The sequence below is a fragment of the Bos javanicus genome, chromosome 8 (genome assembly GCF_032452875.1).
Source record: "Bos javanicus breed banteng chromosome 8, ARS-OSU_banteng_1.0, whole genome shotgun sequence".
NCBI lineage: Eukaryota > Metazoa > Chordata > Mammalia > Artiodactyla > Bovidae > Bos > Bos javanicus.
This window is the reverse complement of record NC_083875.1, coordinates 32,293,084-32,309,663: the sequence shown is the minus strand read 5'-3', so window position 1 is coordinate 32,309,663 and position 16,580 is coordinate 32,293,084. Positions and strand designations below refer to the sequence as shown.

The window sequence follows — 16,580 nt, the reverse complement described above, 5'->3', positions numbered from 1 at the left end:
GCTTAATGGAAACCAACATTAAAATCAATGCAAGTGTGAAAGCAAAGACCTAGTTTAGTTTGAGAAGCTAAGCAGATATACCATAAAAAGCATACCACAACCAGCCACCTGACTTATAAACATGGAGAAAACAAAGAATAGTTCAGTTCAGTCACTCAGTCATGTCTGACTCTTTGCAACCCCATGAACCGCAGCACACCAGGCCTCCCTGTCCATCACCAACTCCAGGAATCTACCCAAACCCATGTGCATTGAGTCAGTGATGCATTCCAACCATCTCATCCTCTGTCATCCCCTTCACCTCCCGCCTTCAATTTTTCCCAGCATCAGGGTCTTCTCAAATGAGTCAGCTCTTCACATCAGGTGGCCAAAGTATTGGAGTTTCAGCTTCAGCATCAGTCCTTCAAATGAACACCCAGGACTGATCTCTTTTAGGATGGACTGGTTGGATCTCCTTGCAGTCCAAGGGACTCTCAAGAGTCTTCTCCAACACCACAGCTCAAAAGCATCAATTCTTCGGTGCTCAGCTTTCTTTATAGTCCAACTCCCACATCCATACATGACTACTGGAAAAACCATAGCCTTGACTAGATGGACATTTGTTGACAAAGTAATGTCTCTGCTTTATAATATGCTGTCTAGGTTGGTCATAACTTTCCTTCCAAGGAGTAAGTGTCTTTTAATTTCATGGCTGCAGTCACTATCTGCAGTGATTTTGGAGCCCCCCAAAATTAAGTCAGCCACTGTTTCCACTGTTTCCCCATCTATTTGCCATGAAGTGATGGGACTGGATGCCATGATCTTCGTTTTCTGAATGTAAAGCTTTTAGTCAACATTTTCACTCTCCTCTTTCACTTTCGTCTAGAGGCTCTTTAGTTCTTCACTTTCTGCCATAAGGGTGGTGTCATCTGCATATCTGGGGTTATTGATATTTCTCCCAGCAATTTTGATTTCAGCTTGTGCTTCTTCCAGCCCAGTGTTTCTCATGATGTACTCTGCATATAAGTTAAATAAGCAGGGTGACAATATACAGCCTTGACGTACTCCTTTTCCTATTTGGAACCAGTCTGTTGTTCCATGTACAGTTCTTTTTTTTTTTTTTTTCTTTCTGATACAAAATATTTGGTCATGTATTCATAATTTGCTTGACATTTCCAGCAAAGTGAAGAGGCAATAACAAAAGAAACTTCTTACAAGAGAAGAGAAAGACACGGCGCTCTGGAGTTTCTGTTGGAACAAGACTCCTGTTTTGGTTATATACAGTTTAGTTCGTTTAGTGTCTGATCCAGTGTCTGATGTAAGCCCACGTTCTCTTCTTTGGCCTGGGCCAGTTTTTCTTCCAGGTCATCAATTGTCTTTTCCAGTTTTGCAACTGTTCTCTCTGCAAATTCGGCACGGGTCTCAGCCTCTTTGAGTTTGCCGGAGAGAAGTTTAATTTCTTCATATTTGTCCTCCTTTTCAGAATACTTTTCAGATGCAGCCTCTAGTGACTTCAGGTTGTTAGTGACATTCTTGAGTTCTTCTTCCAGGTCACCACATTTTAGTTCGGACACCTCGGCACACTCCTCTGCCCTCTCTACCTCACCCTCCAGGATGACCAACTTTCGAGCTACCTCTTCGTATTTGCGGTCAGCCTCCTCGGCGATGTGTTTGGCCTCTTTAAGCTGCATCTCCTGAATCTCCATCTTCTCCTCATCTTTCATGGCGCGGTTTCCTATCACCTTCATCCCTCTCTCACTCTCATCTGCAGCCTTTTCTGCCTCCTTCAGCTTCTGCAGGGCTGTGGCCGGTCGTTCCTGGGCCCTGTCCAACTCCTCCTCAACGAGCTGGATGCACCGATTGAGAGCTGCCACATCACCTTCGGCTTTCTCGCGCCGCTCGCGCTGCCGTCCAGCTCGCGCTGCAGGCCCTGCGCGCGGTCCTCCGCCTCATCTGCTTGCTGCTGCAGGACCTGGATCTTGCGTTTCACCACCTCCAGGGAGTTGAGGCCAGCCATGGCGCGGAGGCGCACGCAGCGGGCGGCGGACAGCGGCGGGCGCTCTGTTCGGCTCAGCTCCGGCAAGAGCTGCCCATGTCCAGTTCTAACTATTGCTTCTTGACTGCATACAGGTTTCGCAAGAGGCAAGTCAGGTGGTCTGGTATTCCCATCTCCTTCAGAATTTTCCACAGTTTATTGTGATCCACACAGTCAAAGGCTTTGGCATAGTCAACAAAGCAGAAATAGATGTTTTTCTGGAACTCTCTTGCTTTTTCCATGATCCAGCAGATGTTGGCAATTTGATCTTTGGTTCCTCTGCCCTTTCTAAAACCAGCTTGAACATCAGGAAGTTCACGGTTCACGCATTGCTGAAGCCTGGCTTGGAGAATTTTGAGCATTACTTTAATAGCGTGTGAGATGAGTGCAATTGTGCAGTAGTTTGAGCATTCTTCGGCATTGCCTTTCTTTGGGATTAGAATGAAAACTGCCTTTTCCAGTCCTGTGGCTGCTGCTGAGTTTTCCAAATTTGCTGGCATACTGAGTGCAGCACTTTTACAGCATCGTCTTTTAGGATCTGAAATAGCTCAACTAGAATTCCATACCTCCACTAGCTTTGTTCATAGTGATGATTCCTAAGGCCCACTTGACTTCACATTCCAGGATGTCTGGCTCTAGGTGAGTGTGAGTAATCACACCATTGTGGTTATCTGGGTTGTGAAGATCTTTTTTGTATATTTCTGTGTATTCTTGCCATCTCTTCTTACCATCTTCTGATTCTGTTAGGTCCATACCATTTCTGTCCTTTATTGTGCCCATCATTGCATGAAATGTTCCCTTGATATCTTTAATTTTCTTGAGATCTCTAGTCTTTCCCATTCTATTGTTTTCCTCTATTTCTTTGCATTGATCGCTGAGGAAGGCTTTCTTATCTCTCCTTGCTATTCTTTGGAACTCTGCATTCAAATAGTTATATCTTTCCTTTTCTCCTTTGCCTTTCACTTCTCTTCTTTTTACAGCTATTTGTAAGCCCTCCTCAGACAGCCATTTTGCTTTTTTGCATTTCTTTTTCTTGGGGATTGTCTTGATCCCTGTCTCCTTTACAATGTCATGAACCTCTGTCCATAGTTCATCAGGCACTCTGTCTATCAGATCTAGTCCCTTAAATCTATTTCTCACATCTACTGTATAATCATAAGGGATTTGATTTAGGTCATACCTAAATGGTCTAGTGGTTTTCCCCACTTTCTTCAATTTAAGTCTGAGTTTGGCAATAAGGAGTTCATGATCTGAGCCACAGTCAGCTCCTGGTCTTGTTTTTGTTGACTGTATAGAGCTTCTCCATCTTTGGCTGCAAAGAATATAATCAATCTGATTTCGGTGTTAACCATCTGGTGAGGTGTATGTGTAGAGTCTTCTCTTGTGTTGTTGGAAGAAGGTGTTTGTTATGACCAGTGCATTCTCTTGGCAGAACTCTATTAGCCTTTACCCTGCTTCATTCTGTACTCCAAGGCCAAATTTCCCTGTTACTCCAGGTGTTTCTTGACTTTCTACTTTTACATTTCAGTCCCCTATAATGAAAAGGACATCTTTTTTGAGTGTTAGTTCTTTTTTTTTATTTTTTTTTTTATTTTTAAACTTTACATAATTGTATTAGTTTTGCCAAATATCAAAATGAATCCGCCACAGGTATACATGTGTTCCCCATCCTGAACCCTCCTCCCTTCTCCCTCCCCATACCATCCCTCTGGGTCGTCCCAGTGCACTAGCCCCAAGCATCCAGTATCGTGTATCGAACCTGGACTGGCAACTTGTTTCTTACATGATATTTTACATGTTTCAATGTCATTCTCCCAAATCTTTGGTACATATACACAATGGAGTATTACTCAGCCATTAAAAAGAATACATTTGAATCAGTTCTAATGAGGTGGATGAAACTGGAGCCCATTATACAGAGTGAAGTAAGCCAGAAGGAAAAACATAAATACAGTATACTAACGCATATATATGGAATTTAGAAAGATGGTAACAATAACCCGGTGTACGAGACAGCAAAAGAGACACTGAGTGTTAGTTCTAAAAGGTCTTGTAGGTCTTCATAGAACCGTTCAACTTCAGCTTCTTCAGCATTACTGGTTGGGGCATAAACTTGGATTACCATGATATTGAATGGTTTGCCTTGGAAATGAACAGAGATCATTTTGTCATTTTTGAGATTGCATCCAAATACTGCATTTCTGACTCTTTTGTTGACCATGATGGCTACTGTATTTCTTCTAAGGGATTCCTGCCAATAAGATCATTTAAAGTTTGAAACAGAGACACTAAGGCAACGAAGCAGATCTTTCATACAGGGATCCTCGGGAAAGTGAAGGTGGACTGTGAGTGCGCTGTCACCATGGATAGACCTCTACAAAAATGGGAAACACACAGCTGTTACATTTTATAAAAAATACTTGAATTGAGCACAGAAATACCTAGAGTGCATTATACTAGATGACTACTCTCTGTGTCATGAATTTCAAGTTGATAACTTAGCAAATAACCAGATCTGTGAGTACTGAGTACTCCCTTTGGACTTAATAACTGAAATTTCAAGCAGCTGGTAATTGGTGCTGACACAAAGATTCAACCAAATATCCTTGAAACAGAAAAGCCAGGAAAGCATTACCAAAGAAATCAGGACCTACTCTAAACCATGATGTTTAGAAGTTTTCCTGAATGATATCATCATGATAAAGCCATTATTTTACATGCCTTAGTTCAAGGGATGAAAATCCAGCCATGAATCGGCACTACTTGGAGATTGGGGTCTAACTTATCCAAATGAGAAATCTCTACAACTGTCCTTCCTACTACACAAACTGAACTGTTTAGGCCAAATCATGACTGGATATGCCCTCTATGCTAGATAATTATATGGAAGTATTCCTGAGACTGCCATTCTGGTACACTGTTAGAAGATGGATTAATCTTACTTAGGATTGTCTTTTTTGTTGTTGTTAAAAACTAGACACACTGAGCAATGATGTCCTGATGTATAATTAAACATTTGCGTGCCCTGGAAGATCTGAAGTCTGAACTAAAACTGGCAAAATGAATATACTGTAAAAGAGTAAATAACAGTTAAGTCTTGATTACAGGGGAAGAATGGCTTTGGGAAGAGTTTTTTCAATTGGCCCTTTATGTTTTAATATAGTAAGAATGGGCTTATGACCAAAATATAAGAACTTGAGAACGAAAAAGATACTTTATGCATCATCTGTTTCAGAGCAGTTATATGCTATTTGCTTTTAAAAATTAGAGCTTTTAAATTGGGAACAACTTGACAAGTACTTGTCCTGGAATTTGCAGACCATTAAGGCAAAATACAATGAAAAACAAGGAAAGAGCACTGCTCTTCAGTACACGTAATTAGAGGAAAGAGTCAACTCTTAAAGATCATCATCTTAGTACAAAATGGTTCTCTTATTTAGGATTGGGGGAGTCTGAGTGAACTCCGGGAGTTGGTGATGGACAGGGAGGTCTGGTGTGCTGCGATTCATGGGTTCACAAAGAGTCGGACACGACTAAGCGACTGATCTGATCTGATCTATTGGAGCAATCAATAATGTTTAGAAAATTGTTGAGAACAAAACTCCTTTGTAGATAAAGTGACTGAGATCTTCGTGAAAGAATACTTGTTTTAAACTTCTGAATATTGAGATTAACAAAGGTAAAGCAGATTAAATAAAAAACACAGTTTTGATTTTTTTTTTTTGGCTCTAGAATATAACCTGTGAAGAATTATATACAGAATGTTCAGAGGTATTTCATAAACAACTTCCCATTTAAATTATTAAAGTTTTTAAAAAAATCAAAAGATGCATCATATTATTTAAACTTTGAAATCTAAGACAAAATGTGGATTTCCTGACTCCACTGACACTTTCCTATCAATTGGTCTATGTACCACCCTTAAATTATGTCTATCTCTGAATAATCAAATATCAATATTTAACTTTATAGATAACTGCTAGGCATTTGTCACATTCTTGATTTGCCTGACACCTCAAATATTTAAAGAAATGAAGGAACATAAGAATGAATATTATATTACCTAAGATTGCTTCTTTTTGTACATAATTTTTCAAATTTTCCCCAATGAACATATATTACTTTTATAACCTGATAAAAAATATAGCATTTTTAAAACTACCGTGTGTGTTGCTTGGAATATGATAGGTATTCAACAATAGGTTGCCTCTGTGAGCAGTAAGTTAGATCATCTGCTAATACTGTAATATGAGAATGAAAGCAATCCATGTACCTATCTCTAACATACCCCTTCAGCTGTACACCTGAGACAGGTTATTATTTAGAATATTTTATATTTACTCATTATCCAGTCTCATCATTCAAGTTAGAGACTGTAAGACAATTTGCTCCTGAGATTTTGTATATCCTAGGAAAGTATTCCTCAGTCTGTGCATCACAGGATACCAATCTTGTAGCATTATCTAAAGGAAAAAAAAGGAAAAACTGCAGTGGAATAAAATTTAAAATTTGTTGGAATTTATTTCTAATGTTTCAAAGAATTTTACCTTTATTCTGAGGAATTTCAGCTCAATTTGTCCATAAATGACTCTGTGGAAATTTTAAACTTTCTTGAACCATGTATCTCCCCAAAATGTATTTAAATATAAGAACTTTAATCCATGAAAAACAACTAAAAATATACAATGAATTGGTAGTCTGAGATACACACCTTTCAAATACTAACTTTAGAGAATGGTTAGGAAAGGGATATGAACTTTCTGCGAAAAGCAGTAAAAATCTTTTGTCTTGTGTTCTATCTATTCAAACTACTAAAAATATCTATTTAATCAATGTGTTAATTCTTTGAGCTACATTTAATATTCTATCAAATTTAATGTAAAGTAAGCAACTGATTGTGCCACTCTAAGACGTTCTCAATCATATTAATACATGAAAACCAATCAGCACTGGGGTTCTAAGAAGTTGGTGACATGACAGTGACATGACAGCATAAAACAAAAAAGTAGGTGTGCTTCTGAGTTACTAAATAGAGTTCACCATTGAACAAAATTATAGTTAAAAGGCAGAAATGATTGAATAGTATAGGCTGGGGATTTCATACCTAATCACTATAACTAAGAGTTTACAATCATTACCGGTAATCTTTGCATTAAGAGAACAAATTGGTTTTTGGAGTAAACATTTACATTTTGTTCTTCTAAATACTCCTGTGTTAGGATTGGTATGTATCAGACTTAGCAAAGGATTTGCCTTGATCAGTAACACTGGAGCACGAGGAAGACTGGTCCAGTGATTAATTTCATGTTGTACACATGGGAACAGAACAGCTGAGTATATTTGTCTCTATAATCCCTTTTCCCAGATGTAATTACAAATGGAATTGATCAACTCATGTGTTTCTACTGAGGTAGAAGTGGGCCTATTAGAATTGCTAGGCTGTGTAATAACTTAGTACAGATCATCGGTCCTTGGGGCTGCAGGGGATTAGATATTACAATCTTATTTTAAAAGAAAACACTTTTTCTTCTTCAAGTTCCTTCCTTCTTGTCAAGGTTAAATAAGTTTTTCCTCTGGCATCTTTGTAGAGCCTTATGAAGGAAATCTAAGAACTGGATGTTTATCAGCAGCATGGTAGAGTTTGGGAGACAGACTTCCTTGAAGATATTTATCGGCTATACACTCCCCTTCTTGGATCCTCATATGCATCATCTTTCTAATGTGGATAGTGATATAGAGCTTGCAGAGCTGTTACAAAGATTGCACAAGATCATCTGTATAAAGCAATCAGACATTTCCAGAGAAGTGGTAAGCAATTAATAAAAGCCACTATTCAAATTTTTTATTTTATTTTTGCTGTGTAATTTCTATTATCTCATCATGAAACAAACTGTATTTCATATATATGCCTTACAGAGAAGTAATTAAATCTAACAACTTCTAAAAATACCTGTCACAAATATCAATTTGTGAAACTGGGCTAGTACACCAAACTAATAAGGAGAAAATGTCAGTGAACTGAACTAAAATTTACCCTTGATATCTACAACCTCCTTAAAAGTGCATTCATTCTAGCATGATTATACATACTGAAATCACAAAATCAATCTTGACTCAGAACATGATCAAATGTATGTCCAATACAGAGAGCTAAGAATGAAGTATTTCAACTATCTAATTACTTTTTTGACATTTTAGAAAATGAAAGTGATCCAAATATCTTGATTGGTTAATCTATATTTCTGAAAACTTAAAAACAGGTTGTTTGCTTTTCAAATGAATATATACTGCATTTAATGATACCTTGCCTAGCTTTGGTTCACTACAGTGCCACTGTCTCTGGAAAGTTTCCTAAAACATTTGTGTGTGCATGTGTGTGTGTGTGTGTGTGCATGAGTGTGTGTATCTATTATATATTTTTCCCAGGTTTTGGGGAGTAGCGAATCCTCTCATCCAATGAGAGCCAGAGCTAGTATGGCAGGATTCTGTTGCAAATTTTCTGGTAAGGAGCTTTAATGCACCACTCTGCAAACATCTTCAGTGAAAGAGCAGTTCATCACAGGACTCTGATGTGAGCCTATTCTGCAATGTGTGTTTTTATGTCACAAAAGTCTTCCTTATTGACACTTATTTGGACAGGCCAACAGTTTTGATTTCAAATAGCTGATAAAAGCTGTACAGATGAGAATTTGGACTTGCCACAAAGAACCGTTATTCCAGGTGTTATAATTCAAGTTGTACAAAAGCTCATGATGTCTGCAAGAAGATGATTAATGAAGTAGAGTGAAAAATTAGTAGGCAATCAGGTAGCAAGTAGAAACACTCTGACATTGTACTGCTGCTGCTGCTAAGTCGCTTCAATGTGTCTGATTCTGTGTGACCCCACAGACAGCAGCCCACCAGGCTCCCCCGTCCCTGGGATTCTCCAGGCAAGAACGCCGGAGTGGGTTGCCATTTCCTTCTCCAATGCATGAATGTGAAAAGTGAAAGTGAAGTCGTTCAGTCGTGTTCGACTCTTAGCGACCCCACGGACTGCAGCCTACCAGGCTCTTCCACCCATGGGATTTTCCAGGCAAGAGTACTGGAGTGGGGTGCCATTGCCTTCTCCACTGACATTGTACAGGACATTATAAACCTCATTGAATCCTGATATAGAATGAAAAAATATGAAAATAAATTATGGGTGTTTCCTGTCGTGCTTTCAGGGGATATGAGAATAATGGCAGAGTGATTGCCAATGAAGGAAAAACATATCTTTAATGGGTACTGTTACAAAAAACATCCAAAGTTGTAATTCAGTAAACATCCATTTTCAGTAAACATTCAGTAAATATCCATTTCATTTTCATTCATCCATAAATATCTGTCTCTCCTTTTCTCTCTCCCCCACCCCTTCATCAATAAACATACCCATTTCATTCAGGTTTCTAAGAACTATGTATAATTATTACATAACTATACTCATTAATAGAGTAGGAAATGGCAACCCCACTCCAGTATTCTTGCCTGGAGAATTCCATGGACAGAGGAGCCTGGTGAGCTGCAGTCCATGGGGTCACAAAAAGTCAGATATGATTCAGTGACAGTACACGTACTCATTAATTTTACTTTGATATCAAGTAAAATCTGAGTGAAAAGATGAATGCTGTTTTTATTTACCTCTCATTTTCAAGTTTTCTTTACAAACAAAATTATATGAAACAATGAATACATCTTTCTATTCTGAATTGCTGTGGTAATTACCCAGCCACTTCTACTTCTTTTGGCTATGATTAATTACTAATACTTTTCATTCTTGGATGTCTTCCTCTTGGAGGGGCTGTGTTACAAACGAAGATGAATCTGAAAAACAGGAGAATGAGTACCTCCCCTAAGGGATCAGTACACTCTGATCTCAGACACTGAATAACAGCTGTTCGAGCTAACAAAATAATCTGGAAGTCTTACTCTGTGAAGTTTCAGATTAGATGCTAATAGCTTCAGCATGGACAAGGACTCTGCCTCTTTCTTAATAGATAATGCTGTCCTAAAAGATTTATTGAATCTAAGATGCCATTGATTATAAAGCAGACCACTATTTCATATACCACTAGGACAAGGGAAAAAGCAGCCAATTAAACTATGACACAACATTGATTGTAAGATGTTTGTAGATATGAGAGATGTTATAAAGGAAGAAAAATGTGCTTCTCAGAATTAATGCCATATGAGATTGAATATAATTTGCATTGGGTTGCATAATGTAGTTGTTTAGGGCATACATTTTGGAGTCAGACATATCCGAGCTTGAAACCCAATGCTTCATAAGTTGTTTCACTATGTCAGGTCACTTATCTTCATTTTTCTCATGTGAAAAATAGTACATCAACATGTTAATGAAATAGCGTTGTGAAGATTTAAAGTATATAATCCATGAGAAGCCTCTCACAACTGTAATAGTAAATATATAATCAGAAACATTTGGAACCAGAACTTTGGAGTGCTAACCTTGAATGCATAGCACTTTTTAAAAATAGGAAAGCATTATAAAACATTGTCTATAAAGTGGTCACTCATTAATCACTGTTCATACTGTTTCTTCTTCGTAGAATTACCTTTTCCTCCATAGTTGCCTTTTCAAACAAAACTTTTTCTTCCATGCTGTCTTCAGATTTCACTTCTTCTTCCTCCTCTTCCCTAAACCTTATTATAGTGATCATCAGGTCTATTTACAAATATTTCACTGCTCCTCTTCCGGGTTCATGAATGGATTGACCTCAGCTGCCTCTTTGATACTATTGTTGTTGTTTAGTGGCTAAATCATGTAAAACTCTTCGCAGCCCCGTGGACTGTAGCCTGTTAGGCTCCTTTGTCCTCGGGATTTCCCATAGAAATACTAGAGTGGGCTGCTATTACTTCTCCATGAGATTTTCCTATCCCTGGGGTCAAACCCACATCTCCTGCACTGGCAGGTAGATTCCTTACCACCGAGCCACCAGGGAAGCCCTTTTTTAACATTAGGTTTAGATTAAGGAAATGTGAGCAGAAAGTCAATTCTTGGCTGATTTCTAAGAGCCAGCAAGTAATTGTCCAATTTTCTTGCCTCAGTTTTGTAGAAACATGTAGAGGCATCACTGATGCCTTAGTGATACTGTAAGCCAAGAGTTTTTACACTGAACATGGAGAAGGGAGAAATATAATTTTGCAGTGTTTATTTTTTTTAATTTTTTTCTCTAACCATAGCAAAACCCAAGCCAAGGCCAAGTTTGCTGCCCAGTAGGCATCTGGCACTGTCTGGAAACATTTCTGGCTGTCACATCTAGGGGCAAGGATTTTCCTGGCGTGCAGCAGGCAGAGGCCATGGGCTGATGGTGAACATCCTACAATGAACAGGACAGCTTCGGAATTAAGAACTAGCAATTGTGCCAAGGCTGAGAACACTTGATTTATGCCTTCTTGACTGATACGTTTTCCCATTCAAAATGAATAATTCCTTGAGAGACATTTCCACATTAATGCTTATATATGTTAGTAATTAATAAATATTCACTGATTTAATGTTACTGCAACAGTTTTCCAGGTGGTGCCAGTGGTAAAGAATCTTCCTGCCAATGCAGAAGACATGGGTTCGCTCCTTGGGTTGGGAAGATCCCCTGGAAGAGGGCATGGCAAAGAGTTGGACATGGCAGAGCACACAGCACAGCACTAACAGCTTTACTTCAGATATTTAGCATTATATGCTCCAAACAACTTAAATATTATGCCTATTTATATTTTCAAGAAAGGCAAAGAGAATGTGTTCATTTAGGAAGTTTAAGCTAGAAGAAATATTAGAGTCCCACAATAAAAGTAAATATAGATGCTGAGCTGAAGATTCCGTTGCACTTTAGGGAACTGCACTGGGAACATAATTTACCAAACATTGGTCCTATGCAGTTTACAGCCTTATAAAAATCAGGACTAAACTAAATTAAAGTAAATGCATTTAACAGTGCTATCTGGCAGCCTTCCTCCCTTTAATTTCTATGAAATACTTTTCAGCAATATAGTAGAGTCCTGTCTAGAAGAGAACTAATAAGATTAGTTTAAATCTCTCTAGGCTTTGAGATTTCTTCGCCTTTGAAATATCCAGTTTGTCTTCAGAAAATAATGAAAAGGGAGTCATTTTTCCTGTTCCTTTAATTTACCTACAATTTGAGGCATAACAAAATAAGCTTTCCATTGAAGAAATCTCACTGGTCTTCCAAAGGACTTTTCAGGGACAATTTTCTAAGTTTCTAGCTTTTAAGTAACAGTGACAACAGACTGACAGAGCCTCACTGCCCCATGGGGAAGGTGGGCAGGAGTGTAAGCGCCCCCCAAAATAGGCTTCCTTCCCCATCCTAGTTTCAGGTGTGTTTCATTTTATCTCATGAATGTATATGCTGTAGAATGTATGCATTTATGTATGTGCCATGTGGAACACTGTAATAAATATGTATCAGAAGGGGTCTTTCCAACCCAGGAATTGAACCCAAGTCTCCTGCATTGCAGGAAGATTCTTTGCCAGCTGAGCCACAAGGGAAGCCCAGTCTAAAGCCTACAGCCTAATTTTTAGTCTACATAATTTCTTCTTTTCTTTTTCTGATAAATTCTTCTTTCAATCACTTCAACTCCATAACTATTTTATCTAGATCAGTGCTGTCCCATAGAAATACCTACAAGCCACAAATGAAAGACATGTAATTGTAAATTTCCTAGGAGCCACATTTAAAAAGGTTTTCCCTGATAGCTCACTTGGTAAAGAATCTGCTGCGATGCAGGAGACCCCGGTTCAGTTCCTGGGTCAGGTAGATCTGCTGGAGAAGGGATAGGCTACCCACTCCAGTATTCTTGGGCTCTCCCTGTGGCTCAGCTGGTAAAGAATCTGCCTGGAATGCAGGAGACCTGGGTACGATGCCTGGGTTGGGAAGATCCCCTGGAAAAGTAAACAGCTTTCCACTCCAGTATTCTGGCCTGGAGAATGCCATGGGGTCGCAAAGAGTCGGACATGACTGAGCAACTTTCACTTCACATTTAAAAAAGTAAAATGAAACATAAAATTAAATAAGAAATTTGATTTAACCCAAGTTGATCTTAAATATTTTTTCAACATGTATTCAAACTTTAAAAAGTTACTGAGAATCTGACGTTCTGGTTTTTACACGAAGTTTGAAATCTAGTATGTTTGCTATACTACAGGAGATCTCAAAAGAAACTAGCTAAATTTCAAATGTTCAATAGCCACCTAGCTAGTGAGTATGATACTGGATAGTACAAATTTAGAGAAATGATTAAAGAAATTTGTTCAACTTGGATAAAAGTTGGAAAACTGATGGGAAAACATCAGTCTTCAAAAATAAGAAATAGCAACAAGCAGAAAAGAAGTAATATATAATATTGTTCCAAAGAGCAGACGTAGGACTGCTTGATGGGTGTTCATCTGGGTTCAAAAAGAATTTTAGCAGGTAACATTATTCCTGTAATGGAAAAGCTTGCATTAAAGTACAAGAAGAACTCTTAAGTTCTATTTCCCAGGTACACAGAGTTTTATCTAAATAACATATAGATTTCCCCTGACTTACAATGGTTTGACTTATGATTTTTTTGTAACTTTAGGATGGTGCAAAAGTGGTACAGCATCATTTTTTAGGATTTTAAATAGTTTGCCTGGAATTCTGTCACTTCCACGAGCTTTGTTCAATATGTCAGCAAATTTGGAAAACTCAGCAGTGGCCACAGGACTGGAGAAGGTCAGTTTTCATTCCAATCCCAAAGAAAGGCAATGCCAAAGAATGTTCAACCTACTGTACAATTGCACTCATTTCACATGCTAGCAGGGTTATGCTCAAAATTCGTCAAGCTAGGCTTTACCAGTATGTGAACTGAGAACTTTCAGATGTACAAACTAGATTTTGAAGAGGCAGAGGAATCAGAGATAAAATTGGAAACATTCCTTGGGTCATAGAGAAAGCAAGGAACTTCCAGAAAAACATCTACTTCATTAGCTACATTAAAGCCTTTGACCATGTGGATCACAACAAACTGTGGAAAATCTTAAAGTGGGAACACCAGAACTATCTTACTTGTCTCCTGAGAAACCTGCATGCGGGTCAAGAAGCATTGATTAGAATCAGACATAGAACAACTAACTGGTGCAAAACTGGGAAAGGAGAATGACAAGGCTGTATATTGTCACCCTGCTTATTTAACTTACATGCAGAGTACATCATGTGAAATGCTGGGCTGAATGAATCACAAGCTGGAATCAAGATTGCCCAGAGAAAGATAATACCACTCTAATGGCAGAAAGTGAAGAGGAACTAAAGAAGTTCTTGATGAGGGTAAAAGAGGAGAGTAAAAATGCTGACTTGAATCTCAATATTCAAAAAACTAAGATCATGGCATCTGGTCCCATTACTTCATGACAAATACAAGGGGAAAAAGTGGAAGTAATGACAGAATTTATTTTCTTGGGCTCCAAAGTCACTGTGGATCATGACTGCAGCCATGGAAATAAAGAACGCTTGCTCCTTGTGAGAAAAGCTAAGACAAACCTAGGCAGCAAATTAAAAAGCAGAGAAATCATTTTGCTGACAAAGGTCTATATAGTCAAAGCTATAGGTTTTATGGTAGTCATGTATAGATACGAGAGATGGACCATAAAGAAGGCAGAGCACCAAAGAACTGAGTCACCAGGGGAGCAACCGACATAAATTTGAGCAACCTTTGGGAGACAGTGTAGAACAGAGGAACCCAGCAGGCTATAGTCCATGGGGTTGCAAAGAGTTGGACACAACTTAGCAACTGAACAACAACAACAAAAGCTGTACACATTCAGTAAAAACCATATTTCGAACTTTGACCTTTTCCAGGCTAGCAATGTGCAGTATAAGACTCATGATACTGTCTCATGATGCTGGGCAGGACAGCGAGTCACGGCTCCCAATCAGCCACACTACCAGCAGGGTTAATAATCCATACACTTATCACCATTCTTTTCTCATAAAATCATTCTGTTTTTCATTTTCAGTATGGTATTCAGTAAATTACCTGACATAGTTAACACTATATTATAAAACAGGTTTTGAGTTAGATAATTTTGCACAACTGTAGGTTACTGTAAATGTTCTGAGCAGGTTTAAGGTAGGCTGGGCTCAGCTATGATGTTCAGTAGATTAAATGTATAAGTGCATTTTTACTTAGGATATTTTCTACTAACTGTGGGTTTATCAGGATTCATAGGGCACCCTAAGTCAAGGAAGATTTGTAGTTAAATAAAGGCTTAGCCTTGTCTATTGTGACTTATTGCAGCAAACACATTGCTCTCACAAAATTATATAAGCTTTTGCTAAAAAGCATGATAAGTGTATTAAATTCAGCATTTCACTAAATTCTTTAACTTTAATAACTAACAATGTTTCATGTTCTCATTTTGACAGATGTGGAAACTGAGGCTTCAAGAGGTTAAGAGCATAGTCCAAAGGACTGTGGTTAAAGTTAGGAAGTGGTAGAACCATAGCCTGAGACCAGGTACCTCAAATCTGTAACATAAACCACTCTGTTCTCAGAATAGTGATCCATGTACAGCATCTGTCTTACATATCACCCTGTCTCCTAACCCTAGCATGTACTGAAGGCAGTTTCAAGAGCAAGATGTATTTTTATCTTCGTTCCTTCATCTTGACCCAAGGCGAGTTTCAAAACAATCTACCCAATTGTATGAAACACTTCACTTTCCTTTATTTTTTCCCAGCTTTAGTGTCTAGTTCCACTTAAAGTTTCTCCCCAGGAGAAATGAGAGAAATCAATAATTAAAAAGAGGAATCTATAGTTTTAGTTAGTGTAACTACAAAGAATTTGTGTTTAGGTTGGATTACATTTAGGATATATATTTTTAAATTTCTCGACCATCTTTTATATTCTTTTAAATTGTAAAATAAAACAACTGACTTATTTGCCCTGAATGCCATCAATATAATTTTCTTAAATTTAACATCTGCTGTTTCTAATTCCCCTATTCAGACATTACCTATTAGGTGAGCCTACATTCATGAGAATATTAGTAACCTTTTTTCTTGCCTTCATTATCTTCCCTGTGGAGTGCTATAATTGTCTTTCTTTAATCTATTAGTTCAATCAGCCAGATGCTGGCATCACTTCTTACGGTATGGGAACATATCATTCCTCTTAAAGCCTTCCTGTAAACAGCTACTCCTCCTTATTTTTTTTCCTCCCAGAAAAACTTAACTTGTGAATTGTCTCCAAGACTAGCCACAATCCAATGAGTTTCCCATCTGCCAAACCTCTGCTACCTTCATTCTGTGGAAAATGTGGGGAAAATGAAGGCATGGGCTTGAAATGTGATTATCTGTGTCCTCATTTAGAACAGAGAGTAATAAAATGAAAAAACTGCAACCTTTTTGAAAGGACAGGATGAATTGTTATGAGAGGCATTTCAAATGATTTTAGATGAATCACTTTACTCTGATTACTCAAGCTATGGAAGCTGCATCCTCTTGATATGATCAGGACTTTGCAAATAATATGCTGTTGTTTCTCTGTTTTA

The 16,580-nt window shown here is 38.2% G+C and overlaps 1 pseudogene; it reads right to left on the bottom strand.

Annotated features, from left to right (window-relative positions):
- Positions 1-1,096: 1,096 nt before the first annotated feature.
- Positions 1,097-2,019, bottom strand: LOC133252595 (tropomyosin alpha-4 chain-like; annotated as a pseudogene).
- Between the last annotated feature and the right edge of the window lie 14,561 nt (positions 2,020-16,580).